At 45.0% G+C, this 20,595-nt stretch overlaps 1 protein-coding gene across 1 annotated transcript in view; it reads left to right on the plus strand.

The window, feature by feature from the left end:
- The window catches only part of LOC129812556 (MAM domain-containing glycosylphosphatidylinositol anchor protein 1-like), a 310,719-nt gene that overhangs the window by 225,721 nt on the left and 64,403 nt on the right, over positions 1-20,595 (plus strand). The window lies entirely within an intron of this gene.

The raw sequence follows: 20,595 nt of genomic DNA on the forward strand, positions 1-20,595 counted from the left end.
CTCAGGGCTAGTGCGGGGAGCAGCAACAGGACGCACAGGACTCTGGGGACACACAGGAGGCTTTGTGCGTGGTTTAGACACTGGTGGTAAAGGGCTGGAGACACGCACCATATAGCTAGTGCGTGGAGGAGGCACTGGTGGTACTGGGTTGGGGCGGGGAGGTGGCGCCGGAAATACCGGACCGTGCAGGCGTACTGGCTCCCTTGAACGCCGAGCCTGCCCAACCTTACCTGGTTGTATGCTCCCCGTCGCCTGACCAGTGCGGGGAGGTGGAATAACCCGCACCGGCCTATGTAGGCGAACCGGGGACACCATGCGTAAGGCTGGTGCCATGTACGCCGGCCCGAGGAGACGCACTGGTGACCAGATGCGTTGGGCCGGCTTCATGACATACGGCTCAACGCTCAGTCTAGCCCGGCCGATACGTGGAGCTGAAATGTACCGAACCGGGCTATGCACGCGTACAGGAGACACCGTGCGCTCTACTGCGTAACACGGTGTCTGCCCGTACTCTCGCTCTCCACGGTAAGTACAGGGAGTAGGCGCAGGTTTCCTACCTGACTTCGCCACACTCCCTTTAAGGCCCCCCCCAAGAAATTTTTGGGTTGTACTCACGGGCTTCCAGCCTTGTCTCCGTGCTGCCTCCTCATATCGCCTCCTCTCGGCTTTAGCTGCCTCCAGCTCTTCACGAGGAAGGCGATATTCTCCCGGTTGTGCCCACGGCCCCTTACCATCCAGTATCTCCTCCCATGTCCACGAATCCTGTGTAGGTGGGTCCTGTTGCCGCTTTCCATGCCGCTTGGTCCTGTATTGGTGAGTAGTTCTGTCACGATCGTGTGGAGGATTAACGGACCAAAACGCAGCTTTAGGAAAATAAGCCATCTCCTTTTTATTAACGAAGAAGGCAAACGAAACAAAAACACTTAAACACTAAACAAAACAAGAAAACGATCGTGAAGCTAAACAACGATGTGCACACACTGGCTACAAACGTATCACATAGACAACTACTCACAACAAATGAAAGCCTATGGCTACCCTAAATATGGCTCCCAATCAGAGACAACCGAAATCAGCTGTCTCTAATTGGGAACTCATTCAGGTAACCATAGACTCTCCTAGACAACTAAACATACATAGACAACGCTAGACACATGAACTCAACACAAACCCATATACTACACCCAACAACCCCTTTACCATAGAAACACCCAAAACCAACAAAACACAAACATTCCCCATGTCACACCCTGACCTAACTAAAATAATAAAGAAAACAAAGAATACTAAGGCCAGGGCGTGACATATATGGTGTGCAAGGTTTTGTTCAGTCCAGTAGTAACACACCTAATGAATGAATCAAGTAATCCTCACATTTTTGATTAGTTGAATAAGCTGTGTTACTGTAACAGAGGTAATTCAGAACCACACATGTAATGAGTGACGTTGCCTGAGACCTGAAGAGCCGTGTCAGTTCACCCAGCTAACAATATTCTGTCATTAAATCTCAATCAACAATTTGTTCAAATCGATAGCTAGTAGTATTAGATTAGAATGGACGGCAGTCACTGTCTCAATTCAATTTGAAACGCACACTGGACCGCAGTAAGCTAACGATAACCCTTAAATGGGGTCGAATGCACTGTTACTAACATACACAACAACGTTGCTAACTAACAAATGGTATCAGAAACCAACGCGTCTACGTGTGCATACCCTGTTTATTGTTTGTGCGAGCAATTAGCGACTAAGCTATTAACAAACACTCCCCTTGGTTTACGTTTAGACTTCTTGGTGGTCTGCAGTAAGAGTGCTTTTGCCTGCTGCGCTTCAATAATGCTTCCATAATGAATCGGGCTCGTTCATAAAGTTCAAAACCCTAAAAGCCTTAGAATTCATGACGATTTCTCTTCTCTTGGCGCCATCACAAAGGCAAGCCAGAGAGCCTATTCATTAACTGTACAGTATGTGATGTTGCTTGACGCTCATGAAAATACACCTTCCCACTTTACAGTTTTGAAATTGGTGCCATTGAAGGTGTGTCGGTGTGTTTTGTTTTCTAATGTGAGCTGTGCCATTTTTGAAAAGAACTGTGTCCTCTTTTGCTCACCATCCTATACAGTTCACTTTAGAATGTGTTATTGTGTAAACTGTGAAATAAGATAATATATATCGGTGGATTGGGCGAACAATACAATCCTGGCCATAGAGAGACATAGAGGCTCAAAGAATAGCCCTGAAACGCACATTGCTTTGTGTAATATCCCTTTACATCCATTCTTAAAAATAACATTGTTCCATTGCCTGTATTTCCCATTAAATGTGATGTGCAGTATGGCCCCCTTGATGTCCACCCAACTACCCTTAGCCGCTAAAGAATAAGGAACAGAGGACTATTCAATTGTGTCAGGGTCTGACCATGGGGCCAAACAGAAAGGAAACTCTATGTGGTCCTGTCAAAAATGCAACTCATTTCTACCTTTGATGGATTGGTTGTCCGTGAATGCTTTGATTGGACTGATCATGTCAACATCATACTTTCAAAATCTTAGCTTGCAAGATAGCAGTCATCATCATGAATCAAGTCAACAATCTACTGGCAAATCCTTTTCATTCCTTGTCATATGAAGAGAAATAATGAAGAGAAATTATATATAATACGTATCGGGGCTCATCGGCCATTGGACATAAACATTACACAACAAGTTGGAAATCGCAAATTCCCCAATGAGTGGTTCAGATAAAATCAGTGTCTAACCTCAAGCATTGCAAAGCAATCAATTCCTGCTATTCAGTGAAGTGGGTGTGTTGTCCAAGTCTGGGATTAAGGGTCTCTTTTCCAAGCTTTAAAGGACATTTGCCATGCTGTCAATCCAGCATGACTTCTGCCGTGCTCAAAATAACTGGAAACTCGGAACTGGGAAATCTCAGACTTGAATGAGTTCAAGACAACTGGGAACTCCCCCAAAAAACTAGCACTGACTGGGAAAATACATTTTGAAGTTGGGAACTCGGGCCTCTTTCTCGAGCTTCGACCTTGAGATCTCTAACGTCATCATCATTCAACTTTTCTTCTGAGTTCCCAGTTGTCTTGAAAGCACCATTAATCCATAGAATGCCAGCCTTTGATGGCAAAGTTTGATGACCACGAAGGACCCCTGCGCCACTGTCCTGTTGAAGTGAGCACAACAAGGTGAGTCCAAAAATGTCTTGTATGCTACTGCATAAATGATGTAATATGCCAGGGAGATATGACCAGTATACTGTAGCTAAGAAAGTAATACTAAGTGTATGTTGTGTAGTAAGCTTTTAGTAGCCCATGTGACTCGCCCTAATAATTGTGTCCCTTTCCCCACATAATTTAGCCTACTGTTCTGACTTGGTGGCGCAAATGTAGCCTATAGCCTGTTTTAGAAAAATGTAATCATTGAATATTGTAAGAGCTTTCATTGTCAGCTTATATGCCCCCTTTATTTATCCTACGGTTCTGATGTGGTGTACAGGGAGAATACTGTAAGAACGGCCCATGTTCTGTCACTGTAAATTTAAAAAGTGCTGAACAAATAGTTATATTGACTGCGTCTGTCCTAACTCGCTCATTAATGTCTTAATCGAAATTACGGATTGCCTCTTATCTGCTTGTAGTCCCCTTATGCCATAGTTTGTACATCTCAATTGTCAGTAGAAACCACATTTGTTTAAGCAAGTCAGCCATGTTTTTAAAAGGCAGTAAATGAGTCTGAATTAACTGTTTTGCTGCCAGACAAGGCTCCGCTGATAGCCAGGTGTAGCAGTGGGAAGGTGTTGGGACAGCTTTATGTAGGCCCTAACAGTTTGTGGGCACTGTTTATTACCATTATTGTTCAATTAATGTATTGTTTTGTGTTGTGTAGTGACTTTGCTGGCATGCATATAAACATTTTTTTGGCCCCACCAAGATTTACATGCTAAAATTGCCACTGGATAGGCTAGATGGAGTTGTTGTTGCAGACACCTATCCAATCCTCTCAGATCTCCACAAGTGCCTTGTGGATAGGGCCTTAAAGTTTGTTTGGGATTCATGGTAAAGGATATGCCCAAACTAGCTTGCTTAGCGAATGAAGCTAGCTTAGCCAGTAATGCATGCTAGCTTAGGTAATGACTACTATGACATGGAGCTGTCATTCCAAACCCTCGCAACCCACATCCACTGTCCGTCCACATCCTAAGAAAGATACTGCTAGATTTACAAGACTGGCTAATGCAGGCGGGGCGGAAGGGCGACACCAGTCCACTTCAATGATTTATTGGAGCGAGAGAGAGAGAGAGGGATTAGAGAGAGACAGAAGAAGAGAAAGTGAAACTGAGAGAAGAAGATAGTTAGTGATCAAGAGAGGTAAGGAGAGAGAGAGAGATGGAAGGAGAAAAGAGAACCAGGGAGAGGAGGGAGAAGGGAGAGAATGAAAAACAGGGAGAGGAAGAGAGAGTGAGGTAGAAGTTGCAGAACCCCTTTGCCAGGGAGCAATCAGTGCTTTGGAAACCAACGATTCCCCCTTCCTTTCCTCCCTCTCTCCTTCCCTCCTGCTTTGTATTTATTTGTTTATTGGGTTTGTTTTTGTACCCTTCATTTAGCATCTTTGATCGATACCCGGGGAAGATGCTCCTCTATAATTAAGGGAACCCCCCTCTTTCTCTCTTCCTCCCTACTTCTCTCCTTTTCTCCTCTTCCTTCTTTTATACTCCCTAGCCCTCCCTCTCTTTCTAGCTCCTCTTACCGTGACATGGATGTTGTTCCTCTTTGCTATTCTCATCATCAATTAGGCAGCATCTCATCTCATCTCTCTTTGTCTCCCTCTATCGTTCTCTCACTCTTGTCTATTTCCTTGTCACCTCTCTCTCTTCTGTGTCCCTTTTGCTTTTCCTCCCTCCCTCGCTCCGTCTAGCTGACTCAATCATCTCCATTCTCTCTCTCATTCACTCTAACACTACACTCTCTCCGTCATCCATCTTCCTCCATCACTTTCTCTTTTCACTACACACACAACATTTTCTCCCGTGCACTCAATGCAGATCAATCTACCCAATCTACCCTGTCTACCATACTGTAAATGTCTGGGGACTAAGTGATATGTCTGGGTGTGTTTGTGTGTGGATTTGTGTTTGTGTTTGTGAGAGAGTGTCTGTCTGCCTCCATGTCTGTCCATCTGTCTGTCTGTCTTTCCACTCTGGTTCGAATTCAGGCCGACCGTATCACAACCGACCGTGATTGGAAGTCCCATAGGGCGGCGCACAATTGGCCCAGCGTCGTCTGGGTTTGGCCGGTGTAGGCCGTCATTGTAAATAACTGACTTGCCTAGTTAAATAAAATACAATACAGCTCTGGAAAAAATGTAAAGACCCCTGCAAAATTATCAGTTTCTCTGGTTTTACTATTTATAGGTATCTTGTTTGGGTAAAATTACAATTCTATATTCTATAAACTACAGACAACATTTCTCCCAAATTCCAAATAAAAATATTGTCAGAGCATTTATTTGCAGAAAATGACATCTGGTGAAAATAATAAAAAAATATGCAGTGCTGTCAGACCTCGAATAATGCAAAGAAAATAAGTTAATTTTCATTTTTAAACAACACAGTACTAATGTGTTAACTTAGGAAGAGTTCCAAAATCAATATTTGGGGGGAATAACCCTGATTTTCAATCACAGCTTTCATGTGTCTTGGCATGCTCTCCATCAGTCATTCACATTGATGTTGGGTGACTTTATGCCACTCCTGGCGCAGAAATTCAGTGCAGCTCGGCATTGTTTGATGGCTTGTGACCATCCATCTTCCTCTTGATCACATTCCAGAAGTTTTCAATGGGGTTCAGGTCTGGAGATTGGCCTGGCCATGACAGGCTCTTGATCCGGTGGTCCTCCATCCACACCTTGATTGCCCTGGCTGTGTGGTATGGAGCATTGTCCTGCTGGAAAAACCAATCCTCAGAGTTGGGGAACATTGTCAGAGCAGAAGGAAGCAGGTTTTCTTCCAGGACAACCTTGTACGTGGCTTGATTCATGCGTCCTTCACAAAGACAAATCTTCCCGATTCCAGCCTTGCTGAAGCACCGATCATCACCGATCCTCCACCAAATTTCACAGTGGGTGCAAGAAACAAATACATAAAATATTATCTTAACTCTAGCCCGTCATTGTAAATAAGAATTTGTTCTTAACTGACTTGCCTAGTTCAATAAAGGTTAAATAAAAATATAATAAGTAAACATTATTAGTCAAGGACTGAACTACATATATTGTAAATGTCACACATAGCCTACATATCAGTACATACACACAATATCTCGGTCTAATACACAGTACAGTGCAAATTAAAATACAAGAAATATATAATGGCTGTTTCGCTTCACAGTCCCCTTTGTGCAGTAATGTGTTCTTTAATCAGTTAAAAAAAAATGGTTTTATTGCTAGCTTGAGAAACCTAGGGTGGCAGAGTTCCATGTAGTCATGGCTCTATATAATACTGTTCTGGATCTGGGGACTGTGAAGAGACCTCGGGTTGCATGTCTTGTGTTGTACCAATGAGGGTCGGAACTGCTTGACCGTTCGGTACCTTCAACACATCAAAAACTCGCACAAAGCCCAATAGTGATGCAGTCAATCTCTCCTCATCTTTGAGCCAGGAGAGACTGACATGCATGTTGCTGACACTTGCCCTTCGTGTACATCTAAGTGTGATACGTGCTGCTTTGTTCTGGACTAACTGCATTTGACCTATGTACCCCTTTGCCGCACATGACCACACAGCTGGACAGTAGTCCAGGTGCGACAAAACTAGGGCCTGTTAGACCTGTCTGGTCGACTGAGATGCCAAGAAGGCAGAGCAACGCCCTATCATGGACAGACCTCTTCCCGTTTTAGCAACCATTGAGTCCATATGATTTGACCATGACAGCTTACTATCTAGGGTGACATCCAGCGTTTTAGTCCCCTCAACTTGCTCAATCGCTACATTATTCAATAATACATCTAAATGAGGTTTAGATTTGTCCCAACAATTGTGCTTTTCGTTTTTGAGATGCTGTATTTAGCACCAGCCTATTGCTAGTTACCATTCTAAAACTGACTGGAGCTCTATGTTAAGGGTGTCAGTTATTTATTTCACTGTTGCAGCAGACATGTATACTGTTGAGTTGTCAGAGTACACAGACACACAGGCTTTATTCAAGGTCAGTGGAATGTTATTAGTAAAGACAAAAAAACAATCATGGCCCTTGCCAATGTTTGGCAGCATGAGTGAAGGAGGCTTTGTTGCGAAATAGGAAGCTGATTCTAGATTTAATTTTGGATTGGAGATACTTAATATGAGTCTGGAAGGAGAGTTCACAGTCTAGCCAGACACCTAGGTATTTATAGTTGTCCACATATTCTAAGTCAGAACCGTCCAGAGTAGTGATGCTAGTCGGGCGGGCGGGTGTGGGCAGCGATCGGTGGAAGAGCATAACATTTAGTTTTACTAGCATTTAAGGGCAGTTGGAGGCCACGGAAGGAGTGTTGTATGGCATTGAAGCTCGTCTGGAGGTTTGTTAACACAGTGTCCAAAGAAGGGCCAGATGTATACAGAATGGTGTCGTCTGCGTAGAGGTGGATCAAAGATTCACACGCAGCAAGGGCGACATCATTGATATATACAGAGAAAAGAGTCGTCCCGAGAATTGAACTCTGTGGCACCCCCATAGACAACAGGCCCTCCCATTTGACACACTGAACTCTATCTGAGAAGTAGTTAGTGAACCAGGCGAGGCAGTCTGCCGATAAGAATGTGGTGATTGACAGAGTCAAAAGCCTTGGCCAGGTCGATGAAGACGGCTGCACAGTACTGTATTTTATCGATGATGGTAATGATATCGTTTAGGACCTTGAGCGTGGCTGAGATGCACCCGTGACCAGCGGAGAAGATACGGTGGGATTTGAAATGATCAGTGATCTGTTTGTTCACTTGGCTTTCGAAGACTTTAGAAAGACAGGGTAGGATGGATATAGTTCTTTAACAGATTGGTAACAGATTGTCTCCCCCTTTGAAGAGGGGGATGACCGCGGATGCTTTCCAATGTTTGGGAATCTCGGATGATACGAAAGAGAGGTTGAACAGACTAGTAATAGGGGTTGCAACAATGGTGGTGGATAATTTTAGGAAGAGAGTCTCCAGATTGTCTAACCCAGCTGATTTGCAGGGATCCATATTTTTCAGCTCTTTCAGCTGAACATCAGCTGTCTGGATTGGGTGAAGGAGAAGCGGGGGGGGGGGGGGGGGGGGGGGCTTGGGCCAGTTGCTGCAGGGGGTGCAGAAGCCAGGTGGAAAGCATGGCCAGCAGTAGAGAAATGCTTATTGAAATTCTCGATTGTCGTGGATTTATCGATGGTGACAATGTTTCCCAGCCTCAGTGCAGTAGGCAGCTGAGAGGAGGTGCTCTTATTCTCCATGGACCTTACAGTGTCCCAAAACTTTTGGGAATTAGTACTGCAGGATGCAAATTTCTATTTGAAAAAGCTAGCCTTTGCTTTCCTAGCTGACTGTGTATATTGGTTCCTGACTTCCCTGAAAAGTTGCATATCGCGGGGTCTATCCAATGCTAGTGCAGTACGCCACAGGATGTTTTTGTGGTGGTCAAGGGCAGTTAAGTCTGGAGTGAACCAAGGGCTATATGTCTGATGGCACACAACGTCTTCTAGGCTTAAATTGAGGATGTGGCAAACATGAGTCACAATGTATTCTGCTACCAACCTCAGCAATTCACCATCCAGGTTGTCGGTACCAGGTCCTTTTTTATAGATAGCAACAATTGTTTCGCCTCTTCCACACCCACTTGGTGGAACTCAAAACTACAGTGCTCGTTTTTCATGATTTGATCCATTATGCATGAACAATGGACAAGATATAGTCCCGACACAATCTAGGGTTGCTAGCGAAGCGACCCAGTCATTCAGTCTTTTTGTTCTGTATCTATGGACGTGACCCAGTCGCTCAGTCTTTTTGTTCTGTATCTATGGACGTGACCCAGTCGTTCGTTCTAAATGTTCCATTGCCATACTGGCTGGCAACGTTCTTATCCCTTGCTTGCTAGCTAGCCAATCTACGGCTAACTTATAGTCACGTCAAACAGTGCAGGCAGAATAACAGCAAAGTAGCAGCATTTGCATTTGTTTAACCTTTTTTATAGTGGCATTTTATATACAGCCATAACAATGAGCTAATGAGGCGCGATTTCACCTGTCATAGAAAATGGGCTCACTCGTCAGGAAAATGTTGTTCAGCGGAGCTAGCCAACAACACAGCTACAGTAACACAATCACTTAGAACTGAAGCTGGAAAGAGTGCAAATTTGCTGCGTTTTGTTGTACCTATCTTCAATTGACATTTTTTTGTATTTATCCATAGAAATGATGCCAGCTACTGGCTGAGAAACACTGCCTGCCTGTCTGTCTCGTCCCTGTCGAATAGTAATGAACGTCCACACACGTTCATTACTATTCGACAGCAGGAGATCAAATTTGAATATTGAAACAATGTTGCAAATGTCGGAGAGACAGACAGCAAGGTTTATACAAATCTCTGCTTTTGAAAACTAAATGTTATTCTAAAAGAAATGTGAGATAATGTCAAGATGCTTTTTGTAGTGGAGATCAAGTGTATAAATTGCCTGCCTGGGCTGATGAGACAGTGGATTGCGCAGTCAGATGGAACAGAGTAAATAGGTATTTTAACGTCATAGATTTAGCCAGTGGCAACTTGTGGAATAGACACCGACTGGAATGCAATTTTAACCAATCAGCATTCAGGATTATACGCTGTCACGCCCTGACCTTAGAGAGCCTTTTTATTCTCTATTTGGTTAGGTCAAGGTGTGACTTGTGTGGACAAATCAATGTTTCTATTTCTTTGATTGGGAACCATACTAGGCCAACAGAGGCAGCTGTTTATCATTGTCTCTGATTGGGGATCATACTTAGGCAGCCTTTTTCCCACCTTCAGTTGTGGGATCTTCTTTTTGCATAGTTGCTGTCTAGGCCTGCAGAACGTTACGTTCGGTTTTGTATTTTGTTGTTTTGTCGGAGTTCAGTATTAAAAATCATGAACACTTTCCACGCTGCGCTTTGGTCTCATTCATCTAACGACGGACGTAATAGAAGATTCCACCTCAAACGGACCAAGCAGCGTGGTCAGGAGGAGAGCACACGACGGAAACCTGAGAGGCAGCCCCAAAACATTTTGGGGGGGGGGGGCAGATGACGTGGGCGTCGGTGCTGAGGGGTGAGTCCGAGACCGAAGAGGAATTCTTGGACCGTTTGAGCGAGGAGTGGTTGGTATTGGAGAGGGACAAAATAGTTTGGAGGGGTTGTAGTCTGGAGCAAGACGCTTTGAGGAGCGTGTGACCCTTCAGGCACCATGCTTTGCGGTTACATGTACTGTGTCTCCGGTGCGCCTTCACAGCCCAGTGCGTCCTGTGCCAGCGCCCGGCAGTTGCCGGGCTAGGGTGACCATCCAGCCAGGATGGGTTGTGCCAGCTCTGCGCTCCAGACCTCCGGTTCATCTCCACGGCCCAGTATATCCTGTGCCAGCTCCACGCACCCGGTCTCCTGTGCGTCTGCCCAGCCTGGTAAAAGCCCTATGCCAGCTCCACGCACCAGGCCTCCAGTGCGTCTCTCCAGCCCGGTGCGTCCTGTGCCAGCTCTACGCACCCGACCTCCAGTGGTGATCCATGGCACGAAGCCTCCAGTGATGATCCATGGACCGGAGCCTCCAGTGGTGATCCATGGCCCGAAGCCTCCAGTGGTGATCCATGGCCCGAAGCCTCCAGTGATGATCCATGGCCCGAAGCCTCCAGTGATGATCCATGGCACGAAGCCTCCAGTGATGATCCATGGCACGAAGTCTCCAGTGATGATCCATGGCCCGAAGCCTCCAGTGATGATCCATGGCCCGAAGCCTCCAGCGATGATCCATGGCCCGGAGCCTGCAGTGATGATCCATGGCATGAAGCCTGCAGTGATGATCCATGTCATGACGCCTGCAGTGATGATCCATGGCACAAAGCCTCCAGTGAAGATCCATGGCCCGAAGCCTCCAGTGATGATCCATGGCCCGGAGCCTCCAGTGATGATCCATGGCCCGGAGCCTCCAGTGATGGTCCATGGCACGAAGCCTCCAGTGATGATCTATGGCCCGAAGCCTCCAGTGTTGATCCATGGCCTGGAGCCTGCAGAGATGATCCATGGCATGAAGCCTGCAGTGATGATCCATGGCATGAAGCCTGCAGTGATGATCCATGGCACAAAGCCTCCAGTGAAGATTCATGGCCCGAAGCCTCCAGGGACGGTCTGCAGTCCAGAGCCTCCAGGGACGGTCTGCAGTCCAGAGCCTCCAGGTACGGTCTGCAGTCCAGAGCCTCCAGGTACGGTCTGCAGTCCAGAGCCTCCAGGTACGGTATGCAGTCCAGAGACTTCAGCGACGGTCTGCAGCCTAGAGCCTTCAGCGGGGGTTCCCAGTCCAGAGCCTCCTGCGAGGTCCTGAGCCTGCAGCGACCTTCCCCAGTCCGGAGTTTCCAGCGACGGTTCCCAGTCCGGAGTCCGCGATGACGATCTACGGTCCAGAGTCCACGACGATCCACAGTCTGGTTCCTCCGGCGACGAACTACGGTCCAGAGTCCCCTGTAATTATAGCCAGTTTTCAGAGGGCATGAATGATTTTCCTTGTTTCCCCTCCTTCTCCCGACAGTTGGGTCTGCTCCGCTCCTTCTCTCAATAGTTGAAGGTGCCCTGCCTTGAAACAGAACCTAAACACTATAAGACTTTTCTGTAATTTCACAGTAAAATACCATACATGTGTTTTACAGCATTAATGCTGTATACCGCAATGCATTATGGGTAAAATGCTGAAAATTACTGTAATGAACTGTATTTGGAAACCTGTATAAATTACTCTACCATACTGTATTTCTATAACGTAATTGCTTATGCCTACAGTAGATTCAAATGATCAATTTCAGGTTTTCTTGTTGAAGCGGAGGTGAAGTTGAAAAATATTTTAAGCAGCTGCTGGGTAGGTACCTTGACTTGTTTATACAGCTGAAGTTGGAAGTTTACATACGCTTTAGCAAAATACATTTAAACTCAGTTTTTCACAATACCTGACATTTAATCCTTGTAAAAAGTCCTTGTCTTAGGTCAGTTAGGATCACCACTTTATTTTAATTAAGAATGTGAAATGTCAGAATAATAGTAGAGAGAATGATTTATTTCAGCTTTAAGTTCCTTCATCACATTCCCAGTGGGTCAGAAGTTAACTTACACTCAATTAGTATTTGGTAGCATTGCCTTTCAATTGTTTAATTTGGGTCAAATAATTTTGGTAGCCTTCCACAAGCTTCCCACAATAAATTGGGTGCATTTTGCCCCATTCCTCCTGACAGAGCTGGTGTAACTGAGTCAGGATTGTAGGCCTCCTTGCTCGCACAAGCTTTTTCAGTTCTGCCCACAAATTTTCTATGGGATGGAGGTCAGGGCTTTGTGATGGCCACTCCAATACCTTGACTTTGTTGTCCTTAAGCCATTTTGCCACAACTTTGGAAGTGTGCTTGAGGTCATTGTCCATTTAAAAGACCCATTTGTTACCAAGCTTTAACTTCCTGACTGATGTCTTGAGATGTTGCTTCAATATATCCACAATTTTCCTGCCTCATGATGTAATCTATTTTGTGAAGTGCACCAGTCCCTCCTGCAGCAAAGCACCCCCACAACATGATGCTGCCACCCCCGTGCTTCACGGTTGGGATGGTGTTCTTCGGCTTGCAAGCCTCCCCCCTTTTTCCTCCAAACATAACGATGGTCATTATGGCCAAACAGTTCTATTTTTATTTCATCGGACCAGAGGACATTGCAAACCGTAGTCTGGCTTTTTTATGGCAGGTTTGGAGCAGTGGCTTCTTCCTTGCTGAGCGGCCTTTCAGGTTATGTCGATATAGGACTCGTTTTACTGTGGATATAGATACTTTTGTACCTGTTTCCTCCAGGATCTTCACAAAGTCATTTGCTGTTGTTCTGGGATTGAATTGCACTTTTCGCACCAAAGTATGTTCATCTCTAGGAGACAGAACACGTCTCCTTCCTGAGCGGTATGACGGCTGTGTGGTCCCATGGTGTTTATACTTGCGTACTATTGTTTGTACAGATGGACGTGGTACCTTCAGGCGTTTGGAAATTGCTCGCAAGGATGAAGCAGACTTGTGGAAGTCTACAATTTTTTTTTCGGAGGTCTTGGCTGATTTATTTTTATTTTTCCATGATGTCTAGCAAAGAGGCACTGAGTTTGAAGGTAGGCCTTGAAATACATCCACAGGTACACCTCCAATTGACTCAAATGATGTAAATTAGCCTATCAGAAGCTTCTAAAGCCATGACATCATTTTTTGTAATCATGGTGTATGGTAACTTCTGACCCACTGGAATTGTGATACAGTGAATTAAGTGAAATAGGCTGTCTGTAAACAATTGTTGGAAAAATGACTTGTGTCGTGCGCACTTGTCAGCAGCATACCACCCTGCATACCACTGCTGGCTTGTTTCTGAAGCTAAGCAGGGTTGGTCCTGGCCAGTCCCTGGATGGGAGACCAGATGCTGCTGGAAGTGGTGTTGGAGGGCCAGTAGGAGGCACTCTTTCCTCTGGTCTAAAAAATATCCCAATGCCCCAGGGCAGTGATTGGGGACACTGCCCTGTGTAGGGTGCCGTCTTTCGGATGGGACGTTAAACGGGTGTCCTGACTCTCTGAGGTCATTAAAAGATCCCATGGCACTTATCGTAAGAGTAGGGGTGTTAACCCCGGTGTCCTGGCTAAATTCCCAATCTGGCCCTCAAACCATCATGGTCACCTAATAATCCCCAGTTTACAATTGGCTCATTCATCCCCCTCCTCTCCCCTGTAACTATTCCCCAGGTCGTTGCTGCAAATGAGAACGTGTTCTCAGTCAACTTACCTGGTAAAATAAAATAAATAAATAAACTTGTGTCGTGTTGCCTAAACTATAGTTTGTTAACAAGAAATTTGTGGAGTGGTTGAAAAATTTGTTTTAATGACTCCTACCTAAATTTATGTAAACTTCCGACTTCAACTGTAAGTATCTCTATTGCTAACCAACATTGAATTACTGCATGTGTCCTTAGCTAACCTTGCTAGCTAGCTGGCTAATGTCTGCAAGCTAGCTAGCTAATGTCTGCAAGCTAGCTGGCTAATGTCTGCAAGCTAGCTAGCTCAAGTTGACCGAAGCCATTTTGCTTTGCTATAAATTGCTCGTATCTTGCTGTGCGACCTGGAAAAAAATCACACATATATAAATTGTTGTGATGATAGGCTTTACTGTACCGCAGCCTCTGAGTGCCATAAAGAATAAACTAAGCGCAGACACATAACCCAGCTAGCACAGTGGATCTGGCCCGAGTCTGGGCTGCCTTCGGCACTATTACTTATTGCTTGGATGCAACGATTGAGCTCGGGCTGATTCCGGTGTGAGTTATCTGGCCCGAATGTATTGCTTGGGGTTCGCCCGATTCTTGTGTGAGGTATGTGTCCCAAATGTATTATTTGGGGCTTGGGCCGATTGGGGCTACTCTCTGGTACATGATTACACGGGCTGCTTTATATTAACATTTCATGATTAATTTTTTATTTTTCTCATTGTTTCTGTGATCAAAAAAGACCATTAACATTTAGATATTCTTTAAGAGACCTGTGTAGTATTTTAGTATTTTGATACTTTGTGAATGGAGCCTCCTGAGTGGCGCAGCGGTCTAAGACACTGCATCGCAGTGCAAACTACGTTGCTAAAGATGCCGGTTCGAGACCCGTGCCGGCCGCGACCAGGAGACCCATGAGACAATGCACAATTGGCCCAGCGTCATTCGAGTTAGGCGAGGGTTTTGCTGGTCGGGATGTCCTTGTCCCATCGCGCAGTAGCGACTCATGTGGTGGGCCCTGCGCATGCACGCTGACGCGGTCACCAGGTGTACGGTGTTTCCTCTGACATAACTTTTTTTTACGTATGATGGGTATAATTTGTATGCATAAAATGGATACAAATTTACTTAAATTTGCATCTGGCCGTTCTGGGGGGATTCTGGTAAGATGCAGGCAAAGTCGGCTGAATTACGGTAGACGGAAACGGCCCGATGTACTTGGGCCGATTCTGGGCAGTCATTCATTTTGATTCCGGGCCGAGTCCGATACACGATTCTTTGGCTTCTGGGCCGATTTCCCCATTGCAAGCTGTAGCGTGGCCAATATTTAATGTAGGATATCAGCCTACAAAAATAACAAATAGATAGCCATCTAGATGTCAGCATTATTTTTATTTTATTTTATTTATTTAACCTTTAATTAACTAGGGTAGTCAGTTTAGAACAGAGTCTTATTTACAATGACAGCCTACCCCTAAGCCGGACGACGATGGGCGAATTGTGTGCCGCCCTATGGGACTCCCAATCACGGCTGGTTGTGATACAGCCTGGAATTGAACCATGGTCTGTAGTGACGCCTCTAGCACTGAGATACAGTGCCTTAGACCACTGCGCCACTCGGGAGCCAAATACAGTCTACTCAATGGGGCAGAGCATGAACAGCAAACACACCAGGACACAGTATTGTTAGGCGTCACAACCCTGTGTGATTCAATTCACTCGGCTCTCAGCTGCGCCACTAAAAAGCCGCCCAGAACGCTTGAAAACTATCCCAATGTTTATTTCACAGCAAGAGAGGACTTGCCACATGAGGGAGAAGTATGTCGCTAGCTAGTTTGTTCACTGTTCTTTACATCAATTGTCATGGCGTGCGCGTGTGCTGGCGCTGCTCTCTCACTCACTCACTCAGCTGCCTGCTGCCTTAGAGCTCTGCTACCCGAGCCAAGCCCAATGGGCCCCGACATTATACATTGGGTTAGGGCCGGGAAGGGCCTGTTTTTTTTCATCAATGAGTAGGGTACGGGTCAGGCTCGGGTAACACTAAATTGATCACTAACATTTTGAAGCTGAGCCATTTGCTTGTGCTCTGCTGCGCAGCACAGTCATATCTAAGATAATAACATGGTGTCAGAAGTGCTTAAACCTTGTAAAATTTAAGACGAGAATTTTTATTTATTTTATATTTTCCTTGATTTTTGTCATAGTTTAGAGTGACCAAAAGTAGCTAACAGCTAACTCCTCTCATGTTTCTTTATTCATTGAGCAGAGCCAGAGATACTTTTGAGGAGATGGGAAATTACACTGGAATCGTATTAACTCCCATTGTGTACGTTGCCCATGCTACGTCTAGGGGCCATGCGGTACAGTCTGAGCGATTCTGGGGCAAGGAGACCTCTCCCTCAAAGAGTGAATTGGGAACCAGCTCAAAAACCCAACATCAGCAGGAAGTATAACATTACAAATTTTTTCCAAGATGTGAGATAATAAACCTGATATCTGTAATATTATATAGCTTTGGAATCATGACATTACGTACTTTTGTGGAAAATAGTTACATTTCTCAACTCATATCCTGGCTTTGAGAAGGGATTGCGCGACGATTAGCCTAGTAACAGCGTGAGGAATAAATAGGAATCATAATCATAATTTTGTAGGACAGAAGTGTCCATATAGCATCTTCCCGCTAACCATTTGTTTAATTTAAACAACATTGTTCCATAATGTACCATAATGTTACAGTATTAGCTAAACCTGTTCAGATTACCAGTAGTATGCAAACATTTGGTGGCACAGAAAGAAAGAAAGTCAGGTAAAATAATCTGTGGTATTGTGTAGGCTATGGCAAATTAGTTAACTAGTGTCTGAATTAGGTATATCTACAGTTGAAGTCAGAAGTTTACATACACTTAGGTTGGAATCATTAAAACTAAGGACCCTGGGACTCAACACCTCCCTCTGCAACTGGATCCTGGACTTCCTGACGTACCGCCCCAGGTGGTAAGGGTAGGCAACAACACATATACCATGCTGATCATCAACATGGGGGCCTCACACCAACACTGCTTGGCCAAGCACAACTCCAACACCCTCATTAGGTTTGCTGACGACACAACAGTGGTAGGCCTGATCACCGACAACGACGAGACAGCCTATTGGGAGGAGGTCAGAGAACTGGCAGTGTGGTGCCAAGACAACAACCTTTCCCTCAATGTGAGCAAGACAAAGGAGCTGATCGTGGACTACAGGAAAAGGCGGGCCGAACAGGCCCCCATTAACATCGATGGGGCTGAAGTGGAGTGGGTCGAGAGTTTCAAGTTCCTTGGTGTGCACATCACCAACGAACTACCATGGTCCAAACACACCAAGACAGTCACGAAGAGGGCACAACAAAACCTTTCCCCCTCAGGAGACTGAAAATATATGGCATCGGTCCACAGAACCTCAAAAGGTTATACAGCTGCACCATCAAGAGCATCCTGACCGGTTGCACCACCGCCTGTTATGGCAACTGCTCGACATCTGACCGTAAGGCCCTACAGAGCGTAGTGCGTACGGCCCAGTACACCACTGGGGCCAAGCTTCCTGCCATCCCGGACCTATATAATAGGAAAGTCAGAGGAAAGCCAATACAATTGTCAGAGACTCCAGTCACCCAAGTCATAGACTGTTTTCTCTGCTACCGCATGGCAAGCGGAACCAGAGTGCCAAGTCTAGGACCAAAAGGCTCCTTAACAGCTTCTCCAGTCACCCCAAGCCATAAGACTGCTGAACAATTAATCAAATGGCCACAGACTATTTACATTGACACCCCCCCCCCCCATTTGGTTTTTACACTGCTGCTACTCACTGTTTAGTATCTATACATAGTCACTTCACCCCTACCTACATGTACAAATTACCTCAACTAACCTGTACCTCCGCACATTGACTCCGTACTGGTACCCCCTGTATATAGCCTCATTATTGTTATTTTATTGTGTTTGTGTCACGCCCTGACCATAGAGAGCTTTTATTCTCTATGTTGGTTAGGTCGGGGTGTAATTTAAGGGTGGGTTATCTAGGTGAATTATATTTCTATGTTGGCCTAGTATGGTTCCCAATCAGAGGCAGCTGTTTATCATTGTCTCTGATTGGGGATCATATTTAGGTAGCCATTTTCCCATTTTGGGCTCTTGTCTATGTGTGAGCATTATTATTTAGCTTCACGGTTCGTTTGGTTGTTTTGTTCGTTGAAGTTTTCTATGCCATAATAAAGGATGGAAACATACCACGCTGCATCTTGGTCTACTCCTTATGACGAACGTGACAGTTTGTTTTTAGAATTTTTTACTTTTGTTTATTTGGTCAATATTTTCTTAACTTTTCTTGAACTGCACTGCTGGTTAAGGGTTTGAAGGTAAGCATGTAAGGTCTACACCTGTTGTATTCGGCGTATGTGATTTGATGAATTTCACCACAAGTCCTCATGCTTCAGGTGTAACCTGTGCTTGGTTGGCCCAGTTCTCTTTTTGATGGGAGGCATTAGACCATTCTCCTTGTATGACTGGTGGAGGAGTGTCAGGTGTGTTCTACTAATGCTGAAAGACAAATTCCAGATACAAATATTATACAATAAATAGCCGTAGTCACTGTCAGACACACCTGGCTACCTTGATGGGTCATAGAATCATCTGGCAAAGTGGAGTCTTTTGTTTAGCAAAACAATGAACCATAACCATATGCCAGCAGCATACCACCCTGCATACCACTGCAGGCTTGCTTCTGAAGCTAAGCAGGGTTGGTCCTGGTCAGTCCCTGGATGGGAGACCAGATGCTGCTGGAAGTGGTGTTGGAGGGCCAGTAGGAGGCACTCTTTCCTCTGGTCTAAAAAATATCCCAATGCCCCAGGGCAGTGATTGGGGACACTGCCCTGTGTAGGGTGCCGTCTTTCGGATGGGACGTTAAACGGGTGTCCTGACTCTCTGAGGTCATTAAAGATCCCATGGCACTTATCGTAAGAGTAGGGGTGTTAACCCCGGTGTCCTGGCTAAATTCCCAATCTGGCCCTCAAACCATCATGGTCACCTAATAATCCCCAGTTTACAATTGGCTCATTCATCCCCCTCCTCTCCCCTGTAACTATTCCCCAGGTCGTTGCTGCAAATGAGAATGTGTTCTCAGTCAACTTACCTGGTAAAATAACGAAAAAATAAAAAATCCTAATCCATAGAGTACTAGCAATACAAACCGATTGTCATAGCTAGTTAAAGTTAACAAAATAGGTTCAATGTTAGCTAGCTAACATTAGGCTATTGTCACGCCCTGATCTGTTTCACCTGTTCCTGTGATTTGTCTCCACCCCCTCCATGTGTCGCTTATTTTCCCCAGTGTATTTATCCCTGTGTTTCCTGTCTCTCTGTGCCAGTTTGTCTTGTATGTTTAGTTAAGTCAACCAGTGTTTTTTTTCCCATACTCCTTTTGATATTCTCCTTTTTCTAGCCCTCCCGGTTTTGACCCTTGCCTGTTTCTGGACTCTGTACCCGCCTGCCTGACCAGTACCCGCCTGCCTGACCATTCTGCCTGCCTTGACCACAAGCCTGTCTGCTACTCTGTACCTCATGGAATCTGTTCTGGTTTTGACCTTTTTGCCTGTCCACGACCATTTCTCTTGCCTACCCCTTTGGATTATAAAACATTGTAAGACTCCAACCATCTGCCTCCTGTGTCTGCATCTGGGTCTCTCCTTGTGCCTTGATAGCTACAACTAGCAATACGAAATGGCATTCTGAGACCATTACTACACACAGACCATAAACGTTAGCTAACAGTAAGATTTAACTTGCTATGAAAACAACTTTCTGACAACATTAGAAACGTATAATATCTGAAACTGTAGCTAGACTCTTACCCATATATAAATTCATCAGTTATTCTGCGCTCTGGTACACTCAGACTAGAGTGCTCTGAAACAGTTGTTGCGGTGACGTTCTATTGATATGGATACTTGCATACTGGAGTCTTTTGTTAAGTTTCAATAAGCGATACATCAAAAAGCCGCGTTCGACAGGATTATCCTACACATACTGACCAGCTCAAATAGACACGAGTGTGCTATATGGCAGACCAATCCAAACTCATCTCTCTGCATGTCCAGCCCACTCATTATCTCAGCCAATCATGGCTAGTGGGAAGGTTGCTGACTTTTTCTGTTGCGTAACCAACTAGGCTCGTAATTTAACAATTTATTAATATTTACAGATGGCATACAAGTTTGTTATTAAGGCACATGAAAGTTCATGTTTGAGAAGGCAGTTTCCGTTCAAACGGCTCTCCTGTGAATTAGTGACGCGCAACATATGCCTAGTTTCCTGAAACAGGTCACATTTAAAGTTTAAGACTTGCTGACACTCTGTTCTCTGCACATTTTCAATTGATGGGGCACCATAATGACATATGAGTTAAATTTGTACAGCATTCTTACTCACGGGTGCAACAAATAGAGCATTTTAAGGCATGCCTCAAAATATGTTAATAAGCCAGAAATAACAATAACATGCACCCACTAGTGGTCAAAACGTTTTTGGCGCTTCAAAATTACTGTAAAGAACTATATTCTGTGGGGTGGAA

This window comes from Salvelinus fontinalis, chromosome 16 (assembly GCF_029448725.1).
Source record: "Salvelinus fontinalis isolate EN_2023a chromosome 16, ASM2944872v1, whole genome shotgun sequence".
In the NCBI taxonomy this organism is placed as follows: Eukaryota; Metazoa; Chordata; class Actinopteri; order Salmoniformes; family Salmonidae; genus Salvelinus; species Salvelinus fontinalis.